Raw genomic sequence first — 27,623 nt, 5'->3', positions numbered from 1 at the left:
GTAAAAAATATTTCTCACAGCCTCGGGCGACGCTGAATGAATGTCTTTTACTAAGTCCTATTAAAGAAAAGTGCTATCCTCTTGCGGATAGTATAACAACAAGAGCTTTAAAAATAGGGCAAGAATAGGAACATTTGTGAAAAATAAGAGTAAATCAAAGGAGGAAAATAAAATAAAATAGTATTCTGAACACAAAAAATTTTAATTTCGTGGCGAGTATGGAGTCTATGTCGACGACTCATGGCCCAATAAAGCGGCATGCTGTCCCAATGAAGCGGAGAATACTCTGGGATATTCCTCTATTGGGTTCTCTTCTTCAAAACCTGCCCCAAGTAACCGGTGGACCCATTAAACGGAATCTACTGTAATATACAAGGAAGGACAGTTTACCAACTTTGAAAACACGATGTGGCTAAAAAAAAGAAATTGTCTTGGCGTCTGGTAGACGCCCCACGACCAACGGAGGGTTAAAAGTACGACCCGGGTTTTGCTTCGGAGGTAACCATATTACTTAATCCGGGTCGAGCTTTTTAAATATATTAGTGTACCTTATAAAGCTAAATGTTTCATTTTCCAGAAAGTAGTCCAGCTTTTTCCCAGTAATTCTACAACTATAACGTAAGTATGTCGAATATTATTTAAACTGAATAGTTATTCAATATGTGTAAACACGCAATTTTATATGAAGGGGAGAGACAATACAGGCGAATGGAGGAATTGTCGTAGTATAGTATAATAGACAACGATAGGGATTTCATCAGTGAGCTTAAATCATTCAAAACGATGTTCAAACGCTCTGTTTACCCGCAAATAAATATGCTAGTAAATTATAAGCTTCCATCATACGCCTTAATATCGAATTTTTTAATGATTAATAAATGAAAGTTATCCACAATATAATCTGCGACACTCAAACTGAACACGTACACGACCTAGCGTTCACTAACACCGCTGGAGAGGTTCATAATATAAATGTTCCATCATGCAGCTATCTCATGAAGTGGAGCTGCATGATAGTTTGATGAAAGAAGAATGTTAACAGATGTATGAGAATTTAACCTCGGTTAATTTTACTTGCAAACTGCGATAAGCAGGTCAAGTAGCAATGAAAATCCAGTCTGTATAGCATCAAGTAAAAACGAATACATTATACTGTCGACAATCACCGCACAGTCTATTTATTATCCATGGTTAAACAAACGATAATTTTTTTCAATGCTCCATCGAGCGATTTCAACCTTCTACGTCACTCTACTCCTCGAGCTAGACAATGTTCACGTCGCAGCGACATGAATATACACCAGCAGCACCCTCTCCCTCACGAGAGCAGCCTTCACACTATGAGTGATTCCATTAAGCGTCTATGAATGGAGGGTCCCTTGGCGAATGGGAGATAGCGGCTGGAATGCACAACAGAGATACATATAGTACCATTTTAGGATGACCGTAAATATAGAACCATAGCAAAGGGCGGTCGATACCAATACTATCGGAAAAACCAGACTTTTCCACAGCTATTATATTTCGCAATGGGTCTCGATGCATTTATGTGCCATTTTCAAAGGACTGCCCCCGGCTGGGTGATAAATTAACAATGGAAAAGTAAAATGTCTATTTTTTAGGGGCATGGACTCCCACAGAGTAACGACCGAAGTTTTTTTATGTAATTACCCAAGGATGACAACATAAAAGAAGTAGCAGGGATATTTTAGCGGCGTTGTCATTGTACTAGTATTTAATAATATCTCATTTATTATTAGAATACCAAATATGAGTGTGGGAAAAATTTTTAATAATGATAATCATTACTGAATTAAAACTAATGCAGATGGCATGAGGAACCATTTTACGGTCCCTGTGTGGAGTGGTAGAAGAAAGTATTTGGATATTTCTATTTGGTATGTACAGGGTTTGTCTGGAAAGTAATAGGACTGAGTCGATTTAAAAAAAATTATTGAGCCAATCGTTAATATTCTTTAAAAACTTTCAAAATAGGCTCCTTCTGCGTCGATGCAGCACTGCTAGCGCGATTTCCAAGCATTGAAGGCGTCACGGAAGGCATTCTCCGGAATAGCCTTGAGAGCCGAGGTGCATGCTGCTTGGATCCCCTCTGTCGTCTCTTAATGCTTGCCTTTCATCGGCGATTTCAGGCAAGGAATCAAAAAAAAGTCCGGGGGGACCACATCTGGGCTGTAAGGCGGCTGCGGAAGCGTTGGGATGCCGGCCTTGGTTAGGTAGCCGTTCACAAGAAAGGCGGTGTGAGCCGCAATTTCTGGTCGTCAGTGAGTCTTTTGGGACCATCTTCGCGCACAACTTGCGCATGTTCAAATGGTCCGTCACAATGTCATGAACCACAGATTTTGGTAAATTCAACATCTGGGCAATTAAACGAATACTTAGTCGACGGTCTGAGTTCAAAACTTTGCACACACAAGTCACATTGTCGGTGTTAGTCGAAGTCGCAGGTCTTCCAGCTCTGTCTTCATCAGTGACATATTCCCCGGCCCTTCAAAAAGGCCTGGTGCCACCCAAACACACCACTTCTTGCTAAAACAACATCTGGATAAGCCTGCTTGATCATATCAAACGTCTCTGTTGCAGATTTACCGAGTTTCACACAGAATTTAATCGCGTACCTCTGCTGTAACGAACGCTGCATTTTCGGCTTGCACCACTCACAGAAACATGACATGCAAAAATGTCTGTCCTGACTCTCCAGGTGCTCGGAGATAACTGACCAGCCGCTCGTTCGTTAGCTAGGAAAGCCATCTACCGAATCCAGACGGTGTGCACACGCTCCGAAGTACAGTCGCGGCGAAATAAAATCAGTCCTATTACTTTCCGGACAAACCCTGTATTTACAGAATGCCGTTGACAAATCTCATGTATTGAAATGCTGAACTATACAGAAATGAAGGTTTCAAATATTCGAGAAATCATAGTCATCGGTGTCGATTAAGCTAATTGGTAAATTATTAGAAACAAAAATATGGTATGCATGCTAAGGATATAATTACATGTTTTTTATTGCTAAATCGGGCTCATGAGTAAGCCAAAAATTGGTTAAATATCCCAGCACGTAAGATGAGAAAAATTATTTCTACTTCGTAACGGTAATTTCTTCTAGTTTTTTTACCTCTGCCATCACTATCACTCATGGGGAATTTCTCGGTAAATAATAGAAGCGAGATATCATTCATAAGCCTCTCTTCTAGCTATCTACTTTGATTTTTAACTCTGACTTAAGATAACTTATCGGAAATCGAGGGCTCTTCATGGCATTACTATCGAAGAAACTGGAGTTATGTAGGGGAGATCTTGGAGAAACTTTGATATACCTAGGCCGACGACTGAAATATATATTCAGTCATATCAATACTTGGGGCCAAAATTATGTAGTATGTTGCCAAAAAATGTGGCAAAGAAGGAGGAGAGACGAGGTTTTATATCCGCAGTTAAAAAATGGCTTATGCAATACGAGGAAGTAGAGTTTCTGCTAAGAAAGGTGTTATAAACGTTTGCAAATAAAGGTATATTGTATGTGATTCTTATGCGTTATGAGAGAAAGTGTGTTATGATAGTATGTGTTAAGAAAAGTTATCCATGTGTAAATTACTGTAAATTCACAATCGAATGCAATTGTCAAGAAAACAAATCACTCAATTAAACGAAATAAATGTATTTTTTATGTATGTTAGCACCAGTCATGTTCTCAATAGTCTATGATGGTAGCCCCAAAACCTTTCCACAAAGGGGTACCTAATTAGGAATATATATACGAGGAAGTAGAGTTTCTGCTAAGAAAGGTGTTATAAACGTTTGCAAATAAAGGTATATTGTATGACATTATGCGTTATGAGAGAAAGTGTGTTATGACAGTATATGTTAAGAATATATATAAATATTATATATTTATAAGAGTATACCTTTTACCGTTTATAAGAGTATACCTATATGTTGTTGTAGTGGTATATATATATTGTTGTTGTAGGTAGGTATGCTTTCTCATCAGGATCCTTGCATAGGAGTGTTGAATGTGAAATCATTAAAAAAGCCCCTAGGTACTACTAGGTACCTAGTAGTACCTAAAGGTACCTAGGTACTACCTATATATTCCACAATTATTACAGGGTTTATTTTTCTCGATGTAATGCATTGAATATGAGTGGAATAAAATTCTATTATTCTATATTATTCTCCCATCCCATTTAGGCTCCCATTTTCAACGACAAACACAAAGCACACCAACCCCTAGTACACGACCAGACAGTTTCACACTATGAACGGTCGATTATGTCGCCATTGGATGAATTGAAGCGGCGCTGGATCGAGTTTACGTGGATAGCTCTTCGAAGGAGGCGAGGATGTAAATAGGGATGCGGAAGAGAAGAGGGCGCTAAACGAGGAGGAGATAACGGCGGGTCCCGAAGAGCTGGGAGGTTTGAGACGGATGAGTTGAGTGAGGTTTCAGCGATATTATGACCAAGTCTAAACACTCCTCCACGGTGTCCCGAACTGCTCACTTTGCACAAACTCCAAAACTTCCACAATTTAGAGTTGCCCCCCAAGGGCGAGCAGTGGGAACGTCACAGTGTGACAAATGGCCGCGCACGAGGATTCGCCAGAGAAACATGTGGTTACTCCAAGACGACATATGGACACGAAATTTGTTTTTTGCTTTGCTGAGGAGAAAACCTCTGTTTTTCGAGTCGGTAAGCGATAAGCATATCATGAATATTTGTTAAATATGTAATAATTATATATAATTTACATGTATTTTTACTGTTTAAATATATAAGTTTTAATATCCGTATTAATATGTTTTGACATGCACAAAATAATATATATTATAAGTTCAATTTTGTTCTGTTTTCTTCCTACCTGGTTACTAACGCTATTGAACTAAAAATACGTCTAACGTCTGTGTATTAGTATATCTTGTCATACCAGGATGTTTTAGTCAAACCTTTCCATTTAATGTTTAATCCCACTTACAACATCCAACATAGTTTAAGGCCTTCTTTTACAGATTATATGGCTATTTTGCTTGATACAAAGCATAATGATGTTTTCTGCGTAGTCCTTTATGGTTCGTGGAAAAAGAAATTCCTATATCTATCCGTTCGGCAAAATATCTCTCTTAATTTATCCCTTCTGTCGGACCTGGAATTATAGTGGGGCTCTAATATTACGTTCTCCGTGTCGCTATTAAAGATACCCATACTCAATTGTTCAAGCAATCTAAGCCTAACGCGCAACCTCCGAGTCTCCAAGGGCTCCCAGCCTAATTCGCTTAGAACCTGGGTAATGCTGTTTGCACGCGCGTAGCAGTTGTTGACGAACCGCGCAGCTTCCCTTTGTATTAAATTCAGTTCGTGGATTAAGTCTTTTTCCACCGGATCACATACGCTTGCTGCATATTCAAGGTGCGGTCGGATGAGTGCGAACAGCACCTTTCTTTTACTTTCTCATCGGAAAATCTTCCCGCAATAAGCTTGATGAATCCTAACTTCTTTAGGGCTATGCCACAAATATTCATGATATGAGTTCCACACAAGCCTTGCATCCAATTCAGTTTTGGGTACCAAATAGCAAAGAGTCATCCGGTTTTGCCGTGAGTGTGCCCCTTTAGAATTTGCTTGAAGCCTTTCCCACCTCGCACTCATCCCCTACGTCGCGTGGTCTTCCCCCTTCATCACCGCACACCATTCCCGCTGCTGTCCGTCTCTTGCCACTGCGGTCACAAGTTTCCACCGTCGAATTTCCATCGCCGGGCGCCCCGCGCTTATAAAACCGCCCCTTCTGCCCCAATTTCCTCTCCTCACCTGGCCGCCTTCGTGTGGGTTCTCCTCGTCTCTGGCGTTTTGCACCTTCGACCCGGTGACCGTCATCAAGGACCGCCTCTCCCCTTCCCTTCCAACTAGGTGGACGGGAGTTACACCCAAGCAGGTGTAACTTTACTTATGTCGCGTCGTGGGAAAGAAATGCTATTCTCGTTCATACACGACAAATTGTTTAAATATTGTCCAAAAATAAAAATAAATTGTTTATTCATTGGTGTTATGCTTGAAAATTATCAAATTCCGTTTTATCTGATGTATTATATCTGATCTCATATTTCTAATATAATCTACTACTTAGATCTAGATCTAATATTTATGATTCATCTGATTTTTGGCGGTACAGTGAATTAAAATTATAGTTTAATTTTAGAAATAAATGTTTAAATAAAAGATAAAATACTATATCAATTGTTGCAAAACTTTAATAAGTTTAATTTCGGTGTATGCCGATTAAAACCATAGAAATCAACCAAGACGGAAGAGAAAAGATTGGAGGCCTTCAACATGTGGATGTTAAGGAGAATGGAGAAGGTACAAAAAAGAGGTAGGAAGAGAAAGGACGAAGTGCTAGACATGGTGGGTGAGGAGAGGAAATCTCTAGATTTGGATGGACAGAGTACCGAAGGAGGATTGGATGTTAAAATCCGTGTTAGAAGGAAAAACGTTAGGTAATCGTGGAAGAAAAAGAAGAGAATAAAAGAAGAGAAATGGAGTAGATCTATTTGCGAAATGAAGGTAATGGTCCAGTCTGGAATGGGTCAATAAACTTGCGGAACATTCCATCTAAACTTAACCGGTACTCTAAAAATAATAGATCACCTTAATATGAGTAAGAATCTGCTATATTTCAGATAGAAAAGAAAATGAATAATTAAATATGACTCGAACAATTTTAACCTACGTTAACTGGTAGAATACTTCGAAAATGATAGGTTACTATAATATGAGTAAGAATTCGTCAAATTTCAGGAGAATAGGAGAGAAAATGAATAATCAAATTTGACTCGAGATTATTGCATGGGAAAAAAAGACACATCTAGTCCTCCTAGCGTTGAGAACTGGTTCTCTTTTGCGCGCGCGGAATGTCGTTCTATTTTCTACACCCTCTTCCTTACCGTCCGCTGCCCCTGACTTCTCCTCTCACCAAATACTTCCCGGGAAATATTTTACAGTCCATTGTCATCTTAAGTTTATGCGAGAGGGGAACTCTCCGTTGTCGTGCTATATTAAAGCTGTCGAAGCAGAAATTTTGTGCCATTGAGTGTACGTTTTAATAATCATAATTTTATTTTTGTGCACTGCTTGCGTCACACGTCGCCTTTCACCAAATATCTCCTGCTTATATTTTATATTGCATCACGCCATCCGAAGTTCATGCGTGTGATAATTTCCTGTTTTTCACAATGGAAGGTTGCTGAAGCGGTAACTTTGTGCCGTTGAGCGTAAATTTTTAACAATTTTCAAGATTTATCCACAATAATATTCAGAATTCGTTTTAACCAAGCACATATAGGATGGGGCGGAGCCCTTACCCAATAATGAGCTGGAATTATAATTTTCAATATGTTCTATAATGTGTAATGTATATGTAATGAGTTTGAAAATCCAAAACAAAGAGTACCTCTTGAGTTACTGAAGATTAACACAACGTTCGTTTTGTAAGACATTTTTCTTTTTTCGCGAATTCTTTTTAAAACTAAAGGCGTAATAAAAGTAGTACCCCTATCATCATACTAATTTTTTGCATGGAACAACTATATGGCAGGTATTGATTCTTTCTATTTATGTTTATACTTGAAAATGCTCCTTTTTATTCATTCCGTGAATCATTTCACTGTTCATAATCCATTCTGGATGATAGTGATAACAATTTAATGTGAAATTAGATAGCCATTTAAGAGTTCTCGTAATCCCCGCTAGGGATCCTCTGTCAGCAGTAATTTTTTGTGAGGAGCAAAAGTTAAAGAATCTGCAGAACTGCACACGAAGTATGCACCCATCTACAAAGATAAGTGATTTAATCTATGTAAATCAAAATACTTGGCCTCTCTCCTTATAACTATCTTTCAATACCTTATTTCTTTACCTTTGAATAGCATTTGTGAATAAATAAGCTAAATAACTAATTAGGGATTAGATTTCCAAAAGGTACATTCCCTTATCTATTTCAAATGGAGTTGAGTTATGTTTATATTTTTAACACAGATTACTAGCTTGTTATTTTTAGAAAATTTTCGTTTCATTTATTTTGCAGGATATGTTTCTGGTATAAGGGTAGCTAGCCAATTCGAGGCTTCAGAACTTTCGCTGCCATTGTTTTTCTGGCATGAACTCGCATCAAAACACTTCCACTCATTAGAGGTCATTTTCTTTCGTACCCGGCCATAATGCCATCATTAAGGTGAAGCCATTACACTGATTGTTGGCATTCACGATCACCAGTCCTTGGTATACGAACCAATTTACAGAGTGGAAATTAGTAGTGCTTTTCAAAGTTCCACAAAAGCACGACTGATTTGAGTAATCATTCGCCATTAGCCCTGGAAAGGTTTCCACATCTCATATCCACTGAGCATCTCTTGATAACAATGCCTTACCATTGTGGTAATGTTTTGACGATAAAATTCATGGGAATGATGACCTTTTTCGTTTTTTCTACTTTAACATAGGTAACTCTAATCGCGGCAGGGGCTTTGGGATCACACAGCCTACATTACGTTTAATTATAAAACAGTACTGCCTTTCACTTAAACTGAATTAAATGAAAATTCTTTATTCTTACACTATTATCATTTTTTTTATTTCTTGAAACATGGGTATTTAAGTGCTTGGAATTTTTGTTAGACAGAAGATGAAGATAATAAGGGCTAGTATTGTTAACAAGTAAAGTTATCTAGTTATTCCACTGACAAAATAAATATTCTTTTTGTTCCTTTGCTAAACAGTTAAAGCTATTTAAGAATTAAAATGGCCTGATGACATGTTAACTAGGATTTTAACCGAGGTTATCAGCATCACTAGACAATACTTATCTAAAAACATAATTTTATTTTTTCCATAATTATTTACAGCATTACTGGGTTTTTATTTGTATAATTTTTTAAAGTGATAAATAGTAAAAACAATTATTAAAAAATTGGACATTCGGTCAATCGAAATTCTAAACAAATTCTCTCCTTATAGGAACCGAAAAAGTTTCTTTTGGCTAGAGCCAACGATCAGCAATATTGTTTTGGCGCACAAAATTCCAGCTAGAAACAGCGGCACTTTACCCTATTTTTAATTCAATTTATTCCAATCTTCCACACTTCATTAGTACTAGTTGCGACTACATTGATAAGTAAATAAAAATTGTGAGTATATTGATAAGAAACAAATAACATGGGTTTAAAAACATATAAATGTTGAAATTATATTATCCTCTGCATCGGACAAAATGGAACTCAAATGGTCGATTCCACATAGGAGCGGTTAAAGCTCTTTTTGGCTAGGGACTCGGGATTTTCAGTAGATGAAGGGGGTTTGGAATGCCAAATAAGAGGATAAAAAAAACCGAGATTGGGGAGGCGCAGATCGCACGTGTTTGCGCCGGTGACAGGGAAGGCAAGGGTAAAAGAGCAGGGTAAGGACGTTAAAGAGGCAGTCCTAAAATGACGCCGAAAAGGAGAGAGAGAAAAATGGTTGAGTGCGGGAGTGAGGAGGAATGAAAAGAAATAGGCGAGGTGGAAGGGGTAGTTTGATCGGTCCTGGAGCCTGCATGCGGGGGATGGGAAGCTTCGTGCCGTTCGATCATGACCGAATCCTTCGTTTTGAATGACTCATTTCCATGGACCAAAAGAATCGAATCCAAATATTCAATGAATGGTTAGCAATGAATCAAAGAAAATACATATCAAGTGTATAGTCTTCACTTGGTGGAATCACATTTCTAAAGTTTAGGAAATAAATCAGTGAATAATGTTCCACATAAACTTTTATTGCTCCGACGCTGGGTGTCAACTGCTACATATAATATTAGGTGACCTTGATAATGACTCTTTAGTAGAGAAAAACCCAGGTTTGGAAAATAAAAGTTTTCTAGAACATTTCTAAGTAATTTTTTTCGCACTTTGAATCAAAGAGTTCATCAAGTACGTATTTATCACTTTGTACGTTTAGAATCGTCAATTGAAGATTAATAAAAATGGACGTAAAAGATGTTTTCCCACGGTCATATCTGGTGCCAAGGATTGTGGCCTCAACGATCTGATATTAAAATATATAATAACAATAAGGATAATGACATGAGGAGAATTTTAACCATAGCATAGCATTTAGAAGAGTAAAAAATATTTCAGGAAAATATTGGCATTGGTATTTGAGGACAAACAATAAAATCTTAACCGGTTGTTTATTATTCGAAGTTATGGTCAAAACTTAAACGAAAGGTGAATAAATTATTGGTCCATTAAGAATAAATAAATTGCAATTAGCATTTCTATAATTATCTCTAAGATATGAGTTACTTTTATTCACCATCTACGTAGCCATTACCAATACTTTCGATGAATTTTTGATTCAATGTATGCTCAGATAGCTGAATTTATCCACAGTTTTTATTATGATTGACAAAGTTTACATAAGTTTGTGATATGCGCGTGCTCATTTGCAGAGTTCATTTGCCTTTGACGTATTTTTTTTTCCTCCCCTCGTATTTAGGTCACTATAATTTTGGTTCACATGACTCGCGAAGCTTGTTGCAGGCTCATTCTCTCTGCTATGCTTATTTAGCCAAAAAAACTTTCCTTTTCTCTAATTGCAAAAATTAATTCAAGGAGATTATTTTATCTGTAGTAGTCATTTGGTTCACATCATAGAGGTTTCTAAAGAGTCTTAAGCTGTATCCTTTTAAGGTTAGTTGATAAAATCAAGGGTCCGCCGTATTTTTCTGCGTAGGATGAATAAGAAATATACGGGATTTTATATAGATATGGCTTCGATAACTTAATGTATTCTTTGATGACAGAAGCATGATTCCATTTCAAGAACTGCGCGATGAAAGTCGAGTCGAGAGTTAGTACAGCAAATGGGCAATGAAAACAAGTTCAATGTGTGGCCAAACAGCATAAGTATTTTCAAACGCTTGATAAAGTTAATGATTATCTAATACGTAGATAAATGCATAATTTTAACGCGACTTCAGGTTGCTTCGTCAGCCGGATATTTTATTTTTATTTGTTATTACTAGCAGGGGAAAAACAGTAAGTTCGGTAGATAAGTTGGCCTCATATTTTGCTTTGGCTGTCTTCAGCTTTATTCACTAACGCCTACTCCAGAAATCTCCATACTCCGCACCGTCCACTTTCCTAATTATGAACGTTTTGAAAGAACGGTTCATGGCCATGGCCCAAATCACAAGACTCGTATCGCAGAAATGAATCGCAAAGGCCCACCTCTAATGGAAAGCGTGTGTGAATGTAAGGAAAGGGGAAGTCTTCACCCCCCGAATCAGCCACCCACCCTTCAAATGGTGCGAGAGAAAGAAAGAGAGAAAAAGGGTAAAATCAACGGCAGGGTTTTCTGTATGGCAGCGAAAAGGGTACAGGGGTAAGGGTGGGGGGAGGGGTTTTTGACGGGGGCAAAAGGGGTGAGGATGTAATGATGAAAAGGGTTGAGATGGGCTGGTTGAGTGACGGATGAGAAAAGAAGGAAGATTGATTGCCCACTATCAGGAGGGGGTTGGATGCGATAGTGAATAGCCGCCTTGACGCCCTGTGTACTCGCGTGTACCTCATCGCTGGGAAAGAAGAGGGTACTCCCCTATCTGTAATAACAAAAGGACTGAGAGGGGTCGACGCTGTGAAAATGAGACTGAAATGAAGTTGCCGAGATTGCATTATAACTTGCTCGAGGCAGTATCTTCACCATTGACACCTACATCGTAAGAAGCACAAAACTGTGAAAACATCCACGGTTATTTTTTCAGGCTTCAAAGAATTCAAAAAATGTCTTATTATTTGAATTTAAAAAGTAACAATATGTATCCATTACACCGAAGATCTTCATCATTGACGACCACATCGTCAGAAGCACGAGGACCTGAAAACGTCCGCGATTTTTTTAAGACTGCAAAGAATAGATAACATGTATTATTATTTGAATTTCAAAAGCTGCAATACATATCCATGCACACCGAAGAACTATCATCACCAGTGACGACAACGGTCAAAAGCACGAAGCCGTAAAAATGTCCGCGATTTTTTTTCAGACTTCAAAAAATTGGTAACATGAATTAGTATTTGAATTTAAAAATGTACAATATTGATGCAAATTTTATTTACGGAACAAATTAAATTACTCTCATAGGAGGACCTATACCTTCAAGTTAAACATCGCTGTCAAGTACTACAACATACTACATGCAAGGGTGATGTAGAATAAAAACGCTCAATGTGTCATGACTGGAATATTGTCCCTTCATATGTGATTTATTATTGAAAATTAAAACATCATTTTATAAAATGATTTATAACTTTTATTATTTCAACACGGCGAGTGTTTAAGTACCTATGTGGAGATTGAGTAAGTCGAAATTAAAGTTTAAACTTAAGCACAGCAAGGAAATCAGATAAATTCACAATGTTGTCTTAAAATTTCATTACGTTTTTTATTTTATATCCCAATGAGTTACTTCCATAAAATGTAATATGAATTGTCAATAATGTTAGAGGTAGAATATTGCCGATGCAATAGAATAATTTATTAACAATTACAAACAATATTATTTATTTTTACGTTACTTATGGTTCTACATGGCTTCTCTTTATATTCAGGTCAATTAACATTTTTTTCAGAAATGGGAAAATATTAAGTATACACATTCCACCTACGATGGCTTTTACATACCAGTGGCATATTTTTAACTCTCTTGAAGTGCCTGAACCGTAAAGCCTTTAATTCATTCACAGGGATTTATTGGACACATTAAAGAAATTTTTCGCATGACTCATAATTCCAAATGACAAATGTCCTCTCTCCCACAGGGTTATTAAGGTTATAATGGCCTCTCTTATTTGGCCATTTAGCTTCGAACGTAAAATGCATCCTTCTATATCAGCTTAAGCAAAATTCACGTTATTAAAGCTTTAACTAACTATCGCCATGGGTGAGGTAGCTCAAAAAGCAAATATTTGGCAAAGCTAAACTCTTTTTCACCAAAAATTATCGTACTTAACTTAAATAAAATTGATTATTTACATAAATAGTATGATAAATGTAAATAAGGTAATGTTTTAATTTATCCAATGTTATAAAAATAAGTCATGGCATAAATCACGGCGAGCCACTGGGATATGGTCAAACTGCAAACACAACTTGTCACAGCAAGTGACAATACTTTACGGAATTTCTTTTCAGATTCTTTTGTCCCGAAGTAGGACGTTTTAAATAAATTAAGTAAACTTTAAGGAAAAATTGGCTAATTTTATTACAAAATAAATAAATTTTCATAATTTTTGAAAAAGTTGAAGCTATGCTAAGCATTATTGCAAGTAAGGTAAGAAATCCTAAATGACACAGAGTTTTCCTCGGTATATTGTTAAGAACTTGCAATTACGTGCACTCCTTAAACCCTTTCTAACCCAGAGCTGATTCTGGGAGAAATCAATCTTCAAGATTTTTTCATTTTGAAAATTTGAAAATTTTACACTAGATATGATTTTCGTGGTAGCTAAATATTTCGTCATTAAAATTTACACAGCAAAATAATGGCTAGTTTAGATAAATAAAGGTTTAGGGTTTCTCCTAAATGGAGCTGTAATTTTAAACAGTTTTGATGTTGCTTAGAAGCACAATTACGTTACAAAGCGTAACAGGCCTTTTATACGCTGAGAATACGGGGAAAATAACAGAAAAAACTGTTGTCTCCGTGTATCTACACTAAAATTTGAGAGCCAGAATTATGCACGGAATAACTGCCTATCGCAACGCTTTGTAAAATTTGAGTAATTATACAGCATTATTAGAAACAAAGTGTAAATAAATCCTGCATTACACAGTTATCCACAATTAATTATTAAGACACCTGGAATTTCGGGTATCCTCTTCTACACTGGATATACTAAAAAACTGAAGTACGTAATTATTGTTCCTTTATTATTAAATGTGAAGTACGCAATTATAGTTCGTTAAAAATTAACTGTGGAATGCTGTGTTTCATATAGGAATTTTAAATACATTATTTCCAAAAATGTTGGTGTTTCTCTGTACACTAACATTTTCGAACAAGAATTTTAATACCTAAGAATAGTTTTTCTGATCATAATATAAAATAATATCGTAATATAATAATAAAATACGTAATATTTAAGTAAAAAATATCTTAATAATTAAGGGTGGAGAACTGTGTTGCTAAGGGCTTCTTTATACCCTATTTCCAAAAATCTGGTGTTTCTCTGTACACTACAATTTGCAAGTCAGGGTTTGTGTACCTAAGCTAACTTTTTCTGATCGTAATATAAATAATATCGCAATATAGTGGAAATATAATAATAATATGGGATATTTTTAGCATATTAATAATTTATTTGGAAAACTATGTGTTATTTAGTATTTCTATATACCTTATTTCCAAAAATCTGGTGAATCTTCGTAGGCCAACATTTGCTAGCCAGAATTTAAAGGCCTAAGTTTTCATTTTCTGGTCAAAATGTAATTCATACCGTAAAATAATAATAAAATACGTATCTGTAAATATATTCATAATTTACCGTGGAACACTGTGTCATTTAGGATTTTTACTCCTTATTTCGAAAATGTAAGGTTTTGCTCTGTACAAACATTCTCTAACCAAAATTTATGTACAAAACTTAGTTTACTTTTTATGATCTCATTAGAATATTATACTAAAACAATGCAGTCTTCCCCCTTGTGTTGCAAGGTTGGATTGGGCTATCCCGTGGTGAAAGAGTTAGGGGAGTAAAGAATTTGGGAAGATGGGGTTAAAAAAAAATAAAGGGTTGGGTGAAGTCACGGGGAAGAGCTATAGGGGGTTATGAGCAGGGGAGAGAGGGGGTGCGGAGTGATTCAGCGTCGGGGGGTCAGGAGAAGGGGTGAAAACAGGGTCTTGATAAAGATGAGGAGAATGTGAACTCCGCGAAAATGGCCCCTTTTTCTCGTTTAGGGGCCATCCAGATAGGTCATTACGGGCGGCGGCAGAGGGGAATGTTTTTTTTTCCTTACCCACCCTTTCCCCAACCATTTTTTTATTCAATTCCCTCGTTTTTGCGACGCAATCTAGCGTGGATGTAAACGATTGACGGGATGGAACAAGTAGTGGGAGATACGAAGCAAAGGGGTGAGAACGGCTCACACCTTTTTGATAGGGGTACTGCGAGAGGCAACGTTAGCATCCAACCCCCTTATATCCCGGAATGATATCATTATGGTGGCGGAAAAAAAGAGGTTAATTGAAAAGAATGGCGCAGAGTTAATGTTTGAGGAGCCTCCAAGGTGGCTGAGGATAAAGGATCAAGAATGAGTATCCGGCTTCATAATCATATTCTCCGTTGGAGAAAAGTTGTGAAAGTTTCGCGTGCCATAAGTTGGCATATTTTTTCATCTACGTCTTAAAAAGAATATTACAACGCCTATCAAAAAAAAGAAACAACTGGTTAATTTCAGAAACTTCTCATTTTGCTGAAGCAATAATTGTCGTAATACTTAAACAGAAAGCTATTTCGAACGATAAGGTGGTAGCTTGAAGAAGTCTTCATCTTTCATAACTATTCTGGATATTACTACACCTTAAAGAAAAGTTGTATCATTTAATACTTTCCTAAAAAACCACATTCATTTCATTAAAAGATTAATTTTCATCCATACTCATTATATCCACCATTTTACCATTCAGCATTTTCCATTATTTTTATGTTATTTCCAAAGTTTCATTTCTTGATGATTTAGTACCAAAGAAAACAACGATTGATTGGCAAACATAAAAAAATATTAAAATCGAATAACGGTGTGGCATTAGGTAGTAGAATATTATTAAAATATTAGAGATTTTCTAGGTATCTACCTAAAGTAAGTTTGATCTCCAACCATGGGACGAAAGGATCAAATAAGTAGGTATATTCTTACCAGCGTCCCTAAATATCATCGTGAGGAAAGAGAGGTTATATAAAGGCATGAAAATTAGAGGACATATTTTAAAAATAATGTTTAGTCCCTAGTCAACAATTTAGTTGAGAAAAGAAAATTTAAAATGAATAGAAAAAAATATTGATGAAAAATATGCTCAGATGGCTAAGCGGCCGAGGATCAGACTTTTTGGGAGCGGTTTTCGATGTACTATTCTGAATCAATGTTAAAATCTAGGTCAGGCTTGTGTGTGTAAGTTGCTTGAGTGACGCGAATACTGCTTATAATAAAATAGAAATTCCTATTGAATGCTTTCGATAACTCTGTATTACATGCCACCGTTGAACAATAATAGGATAAAATAATAGTTCCAGGAAGTTGTATGATTTCTCCATGACATAGATGTTTGAGGGCTGAAAACGATTGAGTTAAGTGGTAGAACAATGTGTAGCAGGTTAAACCGTACTTTGCCGAAAGAAATGCATTCGCCATGGCAAAGCAAGGAACATATGTAAGCGAATAAGTGCGTAAACGTACAATACATACAGGTTTAAGTACATACAGAAGTAAGTACATGCATGGGATTTTATTTGGGTTTCTAGCCAGGAATAAGCACAATGCCCTTTGATGATATGAATTTTGGTGAATATTGTTCTTTTAAAGTAAAAATAATGTTTTAGTACAGCTAATTATTAACTAAAAACAAATGTAGCAAAACCAACAATAAAAATTAATCACAGATATAATCAATCTTAATGTAACAACACCCATTGCATATATTGGGAGTGGAATGCTCTAATACCAATGATGTACTTGGCTCTTTATAAATCAGAAAAAATAACTATTTGCCATTACAAAAACATATTTTCAGACTTAATTAAGTGTCATTTGGTTTTACCATTGGTTTCTTGGGCACTCTTGTTTTAGCGTATAAATTATACAGAAGCTTCAATGCTAAATCATGTATTAATATGATGAGTCCTGCTCCGTGAGGGTGAGTCGGTAATATATTTTTTTTCTTTTTCGGTGCAATATCGCCTTTTTTTCGAATACCTTCCTGACGAGCATCCGCATTAGATTTCTCCGCAGCGTCCATAAACGATGGAAAATGATGCATGGTAGATGGCTCGGTTGAGAACGTAAAATCCCGGCCAAAAAGCGAATCACGCAGCTGCATCATCCACGCAATCATAACGCCTCACATCAGACTTATTAACATTAGCTCCCTTTGACGTGGAAAGCTAGGAGATAAAAGTGGTACACATGTTTGCAATCTGCTCATCACTTTGCGGTGGGCAAAGTGGGCTGAAAACGTATGGCCCATCACATTTTGCAACGCGCATGCATTCACAAAGAACGAAAGGAATAAATTAGCGATCCCGAAGGTTGATGATAGACTTAAACCGTGGGCTGACTGGCGCGTATGAAGTTTGGATGAGAGTTTATCGCTGAATGCATCACTGAGTTACCACTTCCAGTCCTTGAGCAGTACAGCGTTCATCGCGCCAAAGCGATACTACCTCCGAAATTATATCTTTAGATGAGAGCCGTTATTTTTTTTTTTTTAATGTCACTCAAAAGCCTATATATGTTCTCCCCACATTCACGGAGCACCATACCTTAAGCGATCTGTATTGAACTATATTTCGAGGCGAACTTGAGCGCGAATATGGGGCAAACGAATGAGTGAAAAGCCACTCATTTCGGCCTGAAATACCCCCAATGCACGGAGCGGAAATCAAGAAAACTTGGATTTTTATACCTAACCTCGAGGCATTCCAAATTTCCAATTTATATGCTTATCTACCGCACGTACCTATCCCATTGAAAACGATAAAGGCGATTCATGTGAGAACTGGGATGTAAGAGCCTTTCATATTGAAATTTTAAATATAAGCATTTAGCTAGTGTGCTCGATCATATTCATATTCATGTTTCAATCAAAAAATATTCTTAAAATACTAGTTCATTGGTATTGAACTCAATTCTAATTAGATGAATTGACGTAAATTTTATATTTTTTTCTGAGTAGAGTTGCACTTCGAAGATTCGCAGTCCATCATTCACAATAATAACGTTGACTGTCAGATATTTCGAATAGCAGAAAATAGTCTGCGTTACACAGTTTTCCTTCTCCTAACGCTAAATACGGTATAAAGTTCATCAAATATTCCAGCAACATATTCTTAATCCATGAAAGGGTGATTTAAACAAATTTGTGTAAACGTCAAAACCTAATTGCTAATAAAGTTAAAGCACAACCACATAACTCAAAATCATTTTCTCAGTCGAAAGACATATACATGAAAAATCGTAATCACTAAGAAAAAACTTCCCAATAAATACCATTTCAATTTGAATAAAAAGAATAATTATCAGCCACAATCAAATTCTTATTTTCGCGTAAAGGAAGAAAAATAGAAAAATATAAGGCTCAAAGAAGGTTGAAAAGGATTGGAAATTTTTATAAAACTCTGACAGTATGAGCTCTTTTGACAAAAATTTAAATCATACCTTCTTCTATATTGTGGGAAATGAAACATTTAAAACTATTCTGAAGTTCTTGACCAAATGGTGGCTAAAATTTAAACGTAAAAACGATTTACAAATCCTCTAAATTCGATTTCTGCACTTATGAAGGAAAAGAAATGAATATATATATTCTCTTTCAACTTTGTTTCAGCAATATGCGAAATTAATCATTATGCGTTAAGATGCAGTACGAAAATCAAGTTAATATACATATAGACATGTATGTAATGATATTTTCGTCTTCTCAATTACCAATAAATAGTCGATCTCAGTATTGATAAGCACATATGAGACCGAAGGTAATACGACATGAATGCAGACCTGGCTTTGCAAAAATAGATCATCTCTGGTGTATTACCTTTGACGAGACTGCCGAGCCCCTGACTACCAAGTTTTATTCTGACTAATGAACCAACCCGCATTCATCAGTATTCAATCCCGGGAGAGATGAGAATCTAATTGAACTCGGGCAGGATATATAGGACGTAAAATCCTATAACTTCCTCTCACGATTTCTATGGCCGGGCCAGAAGCTAAGCTTACCCTTGCCCTACTATGCTCAGCAAGTCAAGAGACGTGAATATGACATGGGGAACGAAAAAAAAAACACTAACCCATCGCAGATGCATGCAGTTTGGCAGACAGTCCGGACCCCCTGCTGCTAGGGGCATAACCGCCGTTACGGCCATGCATCACGCCTGTATAGTTTCAATGGACGGATCCTGACAGCTTCCTTACCTATTCCCATACGGATCTCACGGTTTGCACTACGAAACGATCCACCCCTGCCGTGTCTTCCCACACCACCGAGGAAACCCCGAATAGCACGGTGGAGACGTCTCGCCGCGTCGGTACATATGCCGGAGCTGTTGGGGTGTGTTTTTCGACCGTGCAACTACCTACTACTACCTCTTCCCTTGATGTCCACCGGGGTCGGCCTCTCTGGGGACTAAGAACCGCCGTCTCCCCCGACCTCCTTCCGTTTCCACACTATGGATCTCCTTCTGAGCCAATACACCTCGTTCACACCTCCCATTTCACACGCCTCCAGGCTCTCGGCAGCCCTTCTAACTTCTCCTAAACGGTCGCTGGAAATTGGGTCACTACAGGTGATGCTTTGACCAAACTATGGTCATTGAAAGCTGTGTTATTGGAGTTAGAAACAATCCTCTTCAGAGTCGTATCCTAGTATTATAATGCTCGGATGCATGAATAAATCTTCTTCAGACAATATTTCAGCTTTTGGAGTCATCGTGAAAGTTTAAAGCTTCTCCTGACCATTAAAAAAACCAATTCCTATTTATAATAAATAAAGTTTCCATGGGCCTATTTTTATGCGCAATTATGTTTAAATATTATTATTATTAAATAATTGGTTACAAGTCGACCACGAAAGTCGGGTGGTAACATAAAGTTATTACACAATAATATACATAAACCAAAATGCAAAACAATTTTCAAATTCAATATATTCAATATCATTTATCAAATTCTATTTTATAGCAAACACACGCTTTTTTCCATCACTACGTCATTTTTCCCGAAATTCGCTGAAAATTATAATTTTTACATTTTTCATCCTGATCACAGGACAGAATGTGCCACATAGTGCTTTGAGAATTTATATAAAAAGGAAGTGTAATGCTCAATTAAAATAAAAACTTTCTGGAGTTCATTTATGTTAGTTTTAATAAAAATTTGAGCTTTTTTTCTTTAAACAGGAAATACAAGTATTTCAAGGCGAGCTAACATATCTAGTTGGGAAGCCACGTTCTTCATCATGGAAAAACTCCTGAAAATCAAAAAGAATCTCTTACTTTCGTCCTCGGAGCCGTAAGAAAATCTTCTCCGCAAAATATTTCAGTTTTTAGTGTCATCTTGATAGTTGCAATTTAACTCATCTTCTGACTAGAAGAAAATTAATTTGTATTTAAAATGAGAATATTTTTACTTCGAAATTCTCTTTCACTATTACCATTAATTCTCTTTCTCTGACTGAAAGCAGACATCAATGTTTTTGTGTAAATTGCTTGCAATTAGTGCGAGATTTAAGCAACGTGAGTAGTCGAACACAATATTTTGGAGTAGAATTTATAATATTTGTGCTAAGGCCACCCCATTCTTTCTCAACTGTGATAAATACCTCTGTCGAAAAGATCTTAGCTGTTTAAATAGGCTTTCCATTTTTTTCTAATGTTCTTCATCCACAGTAACCTTACGGAATTTGCAAAACAACGATAAAATTGAGCTCAGGAGAAGTAAATAACATGAAAGTCACCTTACGATATGAATTAGACTATTAACGAAGAAGTTAGTAATTGAAAATAAGGTTTAAACTAGGAATAACATTTCATACCTATTATCTGAACTCCATGGAAACCATGGCATACTGTGGCCTTGTGGAGAAACAGGCAACTAAATGAGACCGCTTCTAGAATCAAAGCTTTTCGTTCCTTGTTCCACGATGTCAGTCACCACGTTTAACTTCGCTAGAGCAGCGCCTGAAAACTAGGCCGCCAGTGAGCATTAAGAGTAGCAATGGCAGCAAGATGCTCTAAAAAATCAAAGTCTAAAACAAATTCTTATGTTCAGAATTATTACGACTCAACCACCGATGCTACATTGCTGATTCAATGTCTCACATCAAATTTTTAATCTAAGTCCTCAAAGAAAGAAAAGACATAGCCATTGATTCCTAAACACATGAGCTGACCTATTGACCACCTACCACATCCCCTTCACTTCCTTTTTCGAAGCGATCCTTCGAACTTCTTTGCTAATGGCCTTTGAAATTCAGGTCACAACAGCGGAAGGCTTCCTCACACTCTGACCATTCAAAGGAAAAACAATGCTCTCTGAGGCTGTACTGGTCTCTTAAATGTGATAACGAATGGCTGTATTGGAAACACTACTTTTTGTGATCAGAAAACAATAAAGTACGAAATTTTGTGATGACAACATTCTTTTGGAATTTGAATGCCCTCGAATCATAGCCGTATCCTCACAAAAAGGTCTAAAAAACATAATACCAAGGATCATTACCTACTTAAATTACATATTTACCAAACGGTGCCAACAGAGAGAAAATTAGAAACCCATACTGAAGTATGGCTAATGAAGTTGGGTATTTATTCATTGACATTTTTCTCGTGAAAAAGGAAAAAGATTGCAAACATATTTGAGCAACTTTCAAGTTTGCCTGGGAGCCAAATTCCTCCCCTCGCCCAGTAATGAATAGGGGATTTTTCTTCTGCTAATCGAATTTGAAAATTAAATTAGCTCACATTAATTTGAATTGACCATGCATTTTTCCGAAATCACAATCAAAAATTAAGCGCACGGAATTACGCCCTACTACTTTACAGGTATACTAAAGCCAATTCTACAACTGCGCATAGAAAATGTATTTGTATGTAGTTTCCGGGTTATATTTTGGCCTTGATATGATGACTTATGAATTTTCCTTTATTTAAATATGCATGTGTATATATTCCAGGCTCTTTATTATTAATGAGCTGATATCGAAGTGCTTTAACATTTTTGTTCGTATCGTAAACGGTACTAATAGGGTTGCAGTACCCAGAGCAGGAATAAATTCTATTTAATTTACTAATGAACCGAAAATATCTACTGGAATACAATAACTGTGGAAAACTACAATATTATTACATTACTATATCTGTATCAAGAGCACCTACCATTCATTTCAATATGTCGGACTTCCACTTATCACACCTGAATCGGTTGAACTCATTCTTTGAAACTCTTAATGATTGAGACCTATATTGAAAATTACCTGCCCAAGATAAACATTTTGGCTGGTATTTTGGTTCGGTTAGTTAATAAAATAGAATTTATTTATTTAATGACTACAGCAACCCTATGGGCAAGGCTTAGCACAAGAATGCCCGACTGGGTCAATTTGACCCAAAAGACAATATTTATGTTGATTATTTTGGAAGCAAGAAATATTTTAGGCTCACATTTCATGACTCTCAATTATTAAGTTTGGTTTACCAGTCTGCAAAAATTAGGCCTGATATTACTATTTTTTCTCATCACTTATACCTGCCATGCCCGGATGGCTCATTTTAACCCAGACTATCAAATCCATTTTAAGGCTTTCTACTTTTCCATTGTGTTCAATGTAACGGGTGTGATTTATACTGTTTTTGTCAAAATTTTACTGTAAATTTTTAATCCTGATACCATTGAAATTCACTATACCTCCCAAACCCATTAGAGGAAAAGTGATAAGTATTCACAAATTTGTGGAAGCTAGTTCCCCATAACACCATAGAAATTGTTGAACAACTATAATTTTAATATTTATCGTCTAATTATATTTTCTACTACCCTCCCAAATGCTTTATAAACAATATTAATAAATAAACAGGGAAGTAATTAAGTATTTTGAGTAAAATATGCAAACCTGGTCATATTGGGCAAAATATATCCACTCGGACATAAAAGGTGTAAGGATTGGTCGGGCATGCTTGTGTTAAGCTAAAAATAACAATGCAAAACACCTCGGTGCTACTGCAACTAACTTTCATGTCAATAGTTTTAAAGATATTTATTTGTACTTATCATTAAATGATGAATTTTCAAGCGCCAGATTTTAAGTGAAACATAGATTGCTTCTCTTCAAATATTTTCGTTCGACGATTTTAAGAGTAATTATTTACGCGGGCCACCTCATCTTTGTCCTTCGAGCGTAATCACAGACCTCATCCCTCCAATCTCAGGCCTGCCTGGATCCAGTTTGCCCATCGTTCACCAGGGTCCAATGAGGCACGGGATGAGGTTGGAGCGTGGTTCCCATAGTGGCGAGGAAACCTGCCCATTATAATCCTTCCCCCGGCCAACCCTTCGTATCACGTCAAGCATTTCGCCGTTGCTTTGGGCCCGCGCGCGCTGAAAGGGGAGGCCGGCCCTGGAAGGAGCAGTGATTCACATCCAGGGGCAGGGGGACACCTCACGAAAGCCGGATAGTCTGTTACCTGATGCGTGATCGGGTATATTGCGGATAGACCCAAATGGCTTGGGGCTGCCTGATTACTAAGTCGCTCGGCCGGCTCCTATGCAAGAGACTGACATCCCATAAGACGGCTGGAGTGGTGATTGGGGGTCATTGAGTGAGCTAGCAGACCTTCATCTTTATATTAAAAATAGATATCTTAATACTAACATACTTTCGCTTCATTACTATAGGCATTTTCCATATCTGTTTATTAAGTCTTTGAGCAAAGATGTTGTGCCTGCTAAATTCTTGAATAAAAAAGACAAAATACGTTTCCTTATCACTTATGTAATTCACGGTATTACTGCAGGCACAAACATTTCTGTTTATTAAGTCTTCGATGCAAAGATATTACGCTTTCTAAATCCTTGGATAGTAAGACTAGCATCCTTTACGGCATTCAAAGCGGTAATAGTGGCTAAATGAGTAAGTTGAGTGACCTATTTATGAAAAAAACTGTTTATTTTCTACATTGGCACCTTTATTACTGCAGATGTAGGTCTTTTTCATATTTTTAGCTCTTTGAGGCGCAGATATTGTGCTTTCTACATTTTTTAAAGGAAATCACCTCGTTTTACAGATTAAACCTTAAAGATAAGGAAAACTTTACTTGCGAATCATTTTGATGCAAAAAATTGTTACAATGGGGTGGTTTAGTAATACGAGGAACCAAGCAACAGGGGTCCATAGCGGATTCTGCCGATTTTTAGTCTCTAAAGGAATCCAATTTCACGTGAAATATGTATATTTATGCATATATTTTTGGTTTTATCCCGCTAGTATCATTTGGCTAGACACATCTTGAATACCATTATAACTTATCTTTAATGGGATATAATCATTGTTTCTCACTATTAATTTCATTCCAAGGGTCATCATCATAGTGTTCTTCTCATAGGCATCTTAGGGTAATAAAACCAAATAAGTACTTGTGTTTGATTTTTTAAAAATTTAAATTGGCGACGGTGGCATACATTCGGAAACGAGAACGGAGTTTTACGGTATTATCAGAAAAAGGAAAATAAAATTATTTTCTAAGGAGCTATGTTTGTGATTCAAAATAATAACTTTGCGTAAAAGTCATTATAAACATATTTTGAACAGAGGCGATGCTCGTTAAAGCTTGAAAGCAAAGTAAGGGCGCAAAGGGTGAGGAGTGCATGTGCATACTTTTCCAGCAATTAGAGCCGTACGTAATGGCATAAATGGCTTTGCGTAAATTTCATTATAAATGTATTTTGAACACAGGCGATGAGTTGAATTCAGGAATTATTTGACTTCAACTACAGCATTTACAACTCAAAGAGTAGCCCAGTGACGAAAATAGATTTAAATTTATCATGATTTTTAAGCTATAGCAAGTGCTAAATCAGTTTTTGTCCAAATGGAATATAAAATCTACTCTTAATTAGCATTTCTCACAAGTATTCTGTGAGAAATAGGCTAAAAATATGAATACCTGCCCATAACCGTCGGCTCACCCAAATGAAAAATGCCACTAGAATGATAATCAAATTGCAATTTCTGGAAAACACATCCAATTGCCATGAATTAAATTCAATTTCCTATGCTCCATTAAAGAATATAATTTTATATAAATTGGATGAAATAATAATTTCCGCGAAACATCAACCACGTACTTTTTACAAAAATAAGTCTGAAAAATGAAAAACATAATAATTTCACAACCAATAAGTATTTTAGTTAAATAAAATTTACATCAATATCAATAATATCATTTCCTACATAATCTCAACAATTTGATCATTTAATATACCATTAAATTGAGGCTTCACTTGATTGCATTCCATCACATGTAGTTAAAATTGTTAAAAAATCGCACGGTTCACACTTTAGCACATGTTTCGCTGACCTGGTTTTCCATTCGCATCTGTAAAACAAGGAAATTATTTGAGTAAACTTCTCTCCGGTTTCCCACCGGGTTAAAGGCTTCATAATGGCCGACGTTTCGAGCTCCGACTCGGCGCTCATCATCAGGGCTACTGGATGCTGTGATGCGGGAATGGGCCTGCTTATATGCTACCCTTCTCCGGTCAGGTTCCTCGGGATTGGCTGGTAGTTTCCCGCCTGGTGGGGTTGACTCCGGATTGGTCTGTCCGTCGTATCGTCCTTTCCCTGTATTCGGTCAGTTTTTTCAGAACGGGTTTCCAAGTGCTGCTAAGGGAATACCCTGAATCGCGATAAAATTCTTCCTCTCCAGTTTAATTTTGATGGCCTCTTTGGTGAGACGGTCCCAAATACTTTTGGCATGACAAAGTATCTCTGTTTTTTCAAATTGAATTTTATGGTCGTGTTCGACACTCATAAGCAGGCCCATTCCCACATCACAGCATCCAGTAGCCCTGATGATGAGCGCCGAGTCGGAGCTCGAAACGTCGGCCATTATGAAGCCTTTAACCCGGTGGGAAACCCGAGAGACGTTTACTCACATCATTCGCCGGGAAAGCATCAAATCTTTCTTCAAGGAAATGATTGTTTCCAGGTTTGGTGGGTGGCAGAAATAAACGAATTATCGTCAATATTTTAGGCATGCCAAAATATATGGTGACTTAAGTACTTTTGGCTGATTGTTTTACTGAGCGTGATGAACGGCATAAGCGGTTTTTTTTTGTTGAATCGCGTTACGACGATGAATTTTTTTCAGCATTTCCCATGAAACTGAGTCCCGGAGCGCTAGGTTAATATAAAGTAACTAATATATTATGAATCACCAGTGAATTCATCAATATGAAATATCTTTGATAATAAACATGCTATCGGTTGTTTCCCCTCATATATGAGGGAATGAGTAGCCAAGGGGTACATGTGATTTTTTCCTAAACAGAATTGGTACCGAAATTGAAAGAGAAAATACAGAAATACATGATGGCTAAGGGATATGAGTGAGTCTCCTTTTTTTGATGACATTGAGTGGATATTGAAATGCTCTAATAAATATCTAATTCATCCCGTTTGTTTTCATTAATTAATTTTTGTTCATAACTCTGTTTAAAACAAATTACTTTTATCCCTTGGATTATTAACCCCTCATATAACATCAATAAACAAATACCACTCAAGTTATCAATGAGGACTCTAGGAATTGTGCCAATGAGACCATTTTCCAGGGTAGACGGAAAATAAATTTTGATGGCGTTCCAAGAACGCGAGTAAAATGCAATTTTTTCCTAAAATATAATTATGAGAACAATGAATTTGTTAGGCTGAGTGTGCCCATTTCATTGCATCTCAACCAGTGGATCACATGCCCGGGAGAGCATCACTTTACCAAGGTTTGCAGATCAAATGTAAGGTACTTCATTATATTTGTGCTTCAAATTAAAATTAATTATTTAAATTTAGCTACTTAACTTTTTACTTTTAAAATGTTAATAATTTTTTCAAGGTTTGAAATGACAAGATTTTTAAAATTGCAAAACTTAAATAGAAAAAAGCACACCTATTTATAGTAGTCTATGCTGAAAAATGCTGCCTAGAATTGAGTAACATAACTATTGTAAAAGGCATCTTGCATGCATCCAGAAAAAAGGTCAAATGAACAATGCGAAATACTTCTAAAATTCTATAAGAAATTAGGCATTATTGGAGGTTGAAAAAATGAGCCAAAATTATTGGAAACTCAAAAAAAAAACTGTATTCATTTCATCACAGATTTTTTTCGAAATTAGTCAAGTTACGTAAAAACTTTTTGATACAACGATTGGGTATTTTCTATCGTTATATGCACATCTAAATGGCAAGGATGAGCTATAAATCACAAATTTGTAATTTCTTGTTTCATAATATCTCATTCCATTTTCTTAAGAGCAAAGTAAAAATATTTCTGGCGTTAGAATAATGAAAATAATTTATTATCTCTCAATATCTCGAGAAATAGGGATCATTTATTTTATATCTATAAGTATTCAATGCTCATCTCAAGGGCTACTGTCACACAGGAAGCTACATCTCTGTAGTTACATTTTTTATTCACGTCGACTTTTCCAAAATTTCAGAGCGGACAATGATGAAAAGAATTTATGAAGGATTAAATATTTTATCTGGAAGCGACAGGGCTGAGAGTAAAGTAAAGCCAAAAGGAGCCA

This window comes from Ischnura elegans, chromosome 11 (genome assembly GCF_921293095.1).
Source record: "Ischnura elegans chromosome 11, ioIscEleg1.1, whole genome shotgun sequence".
NCBI lineage: Eukaryota > Metazoa > Arthropoda > Insecta > Odonata > Coenagrionidae > Ischnura > Ischnura elegans.
Note: the sequence above shows the minus strand (reverse complement) of the source record.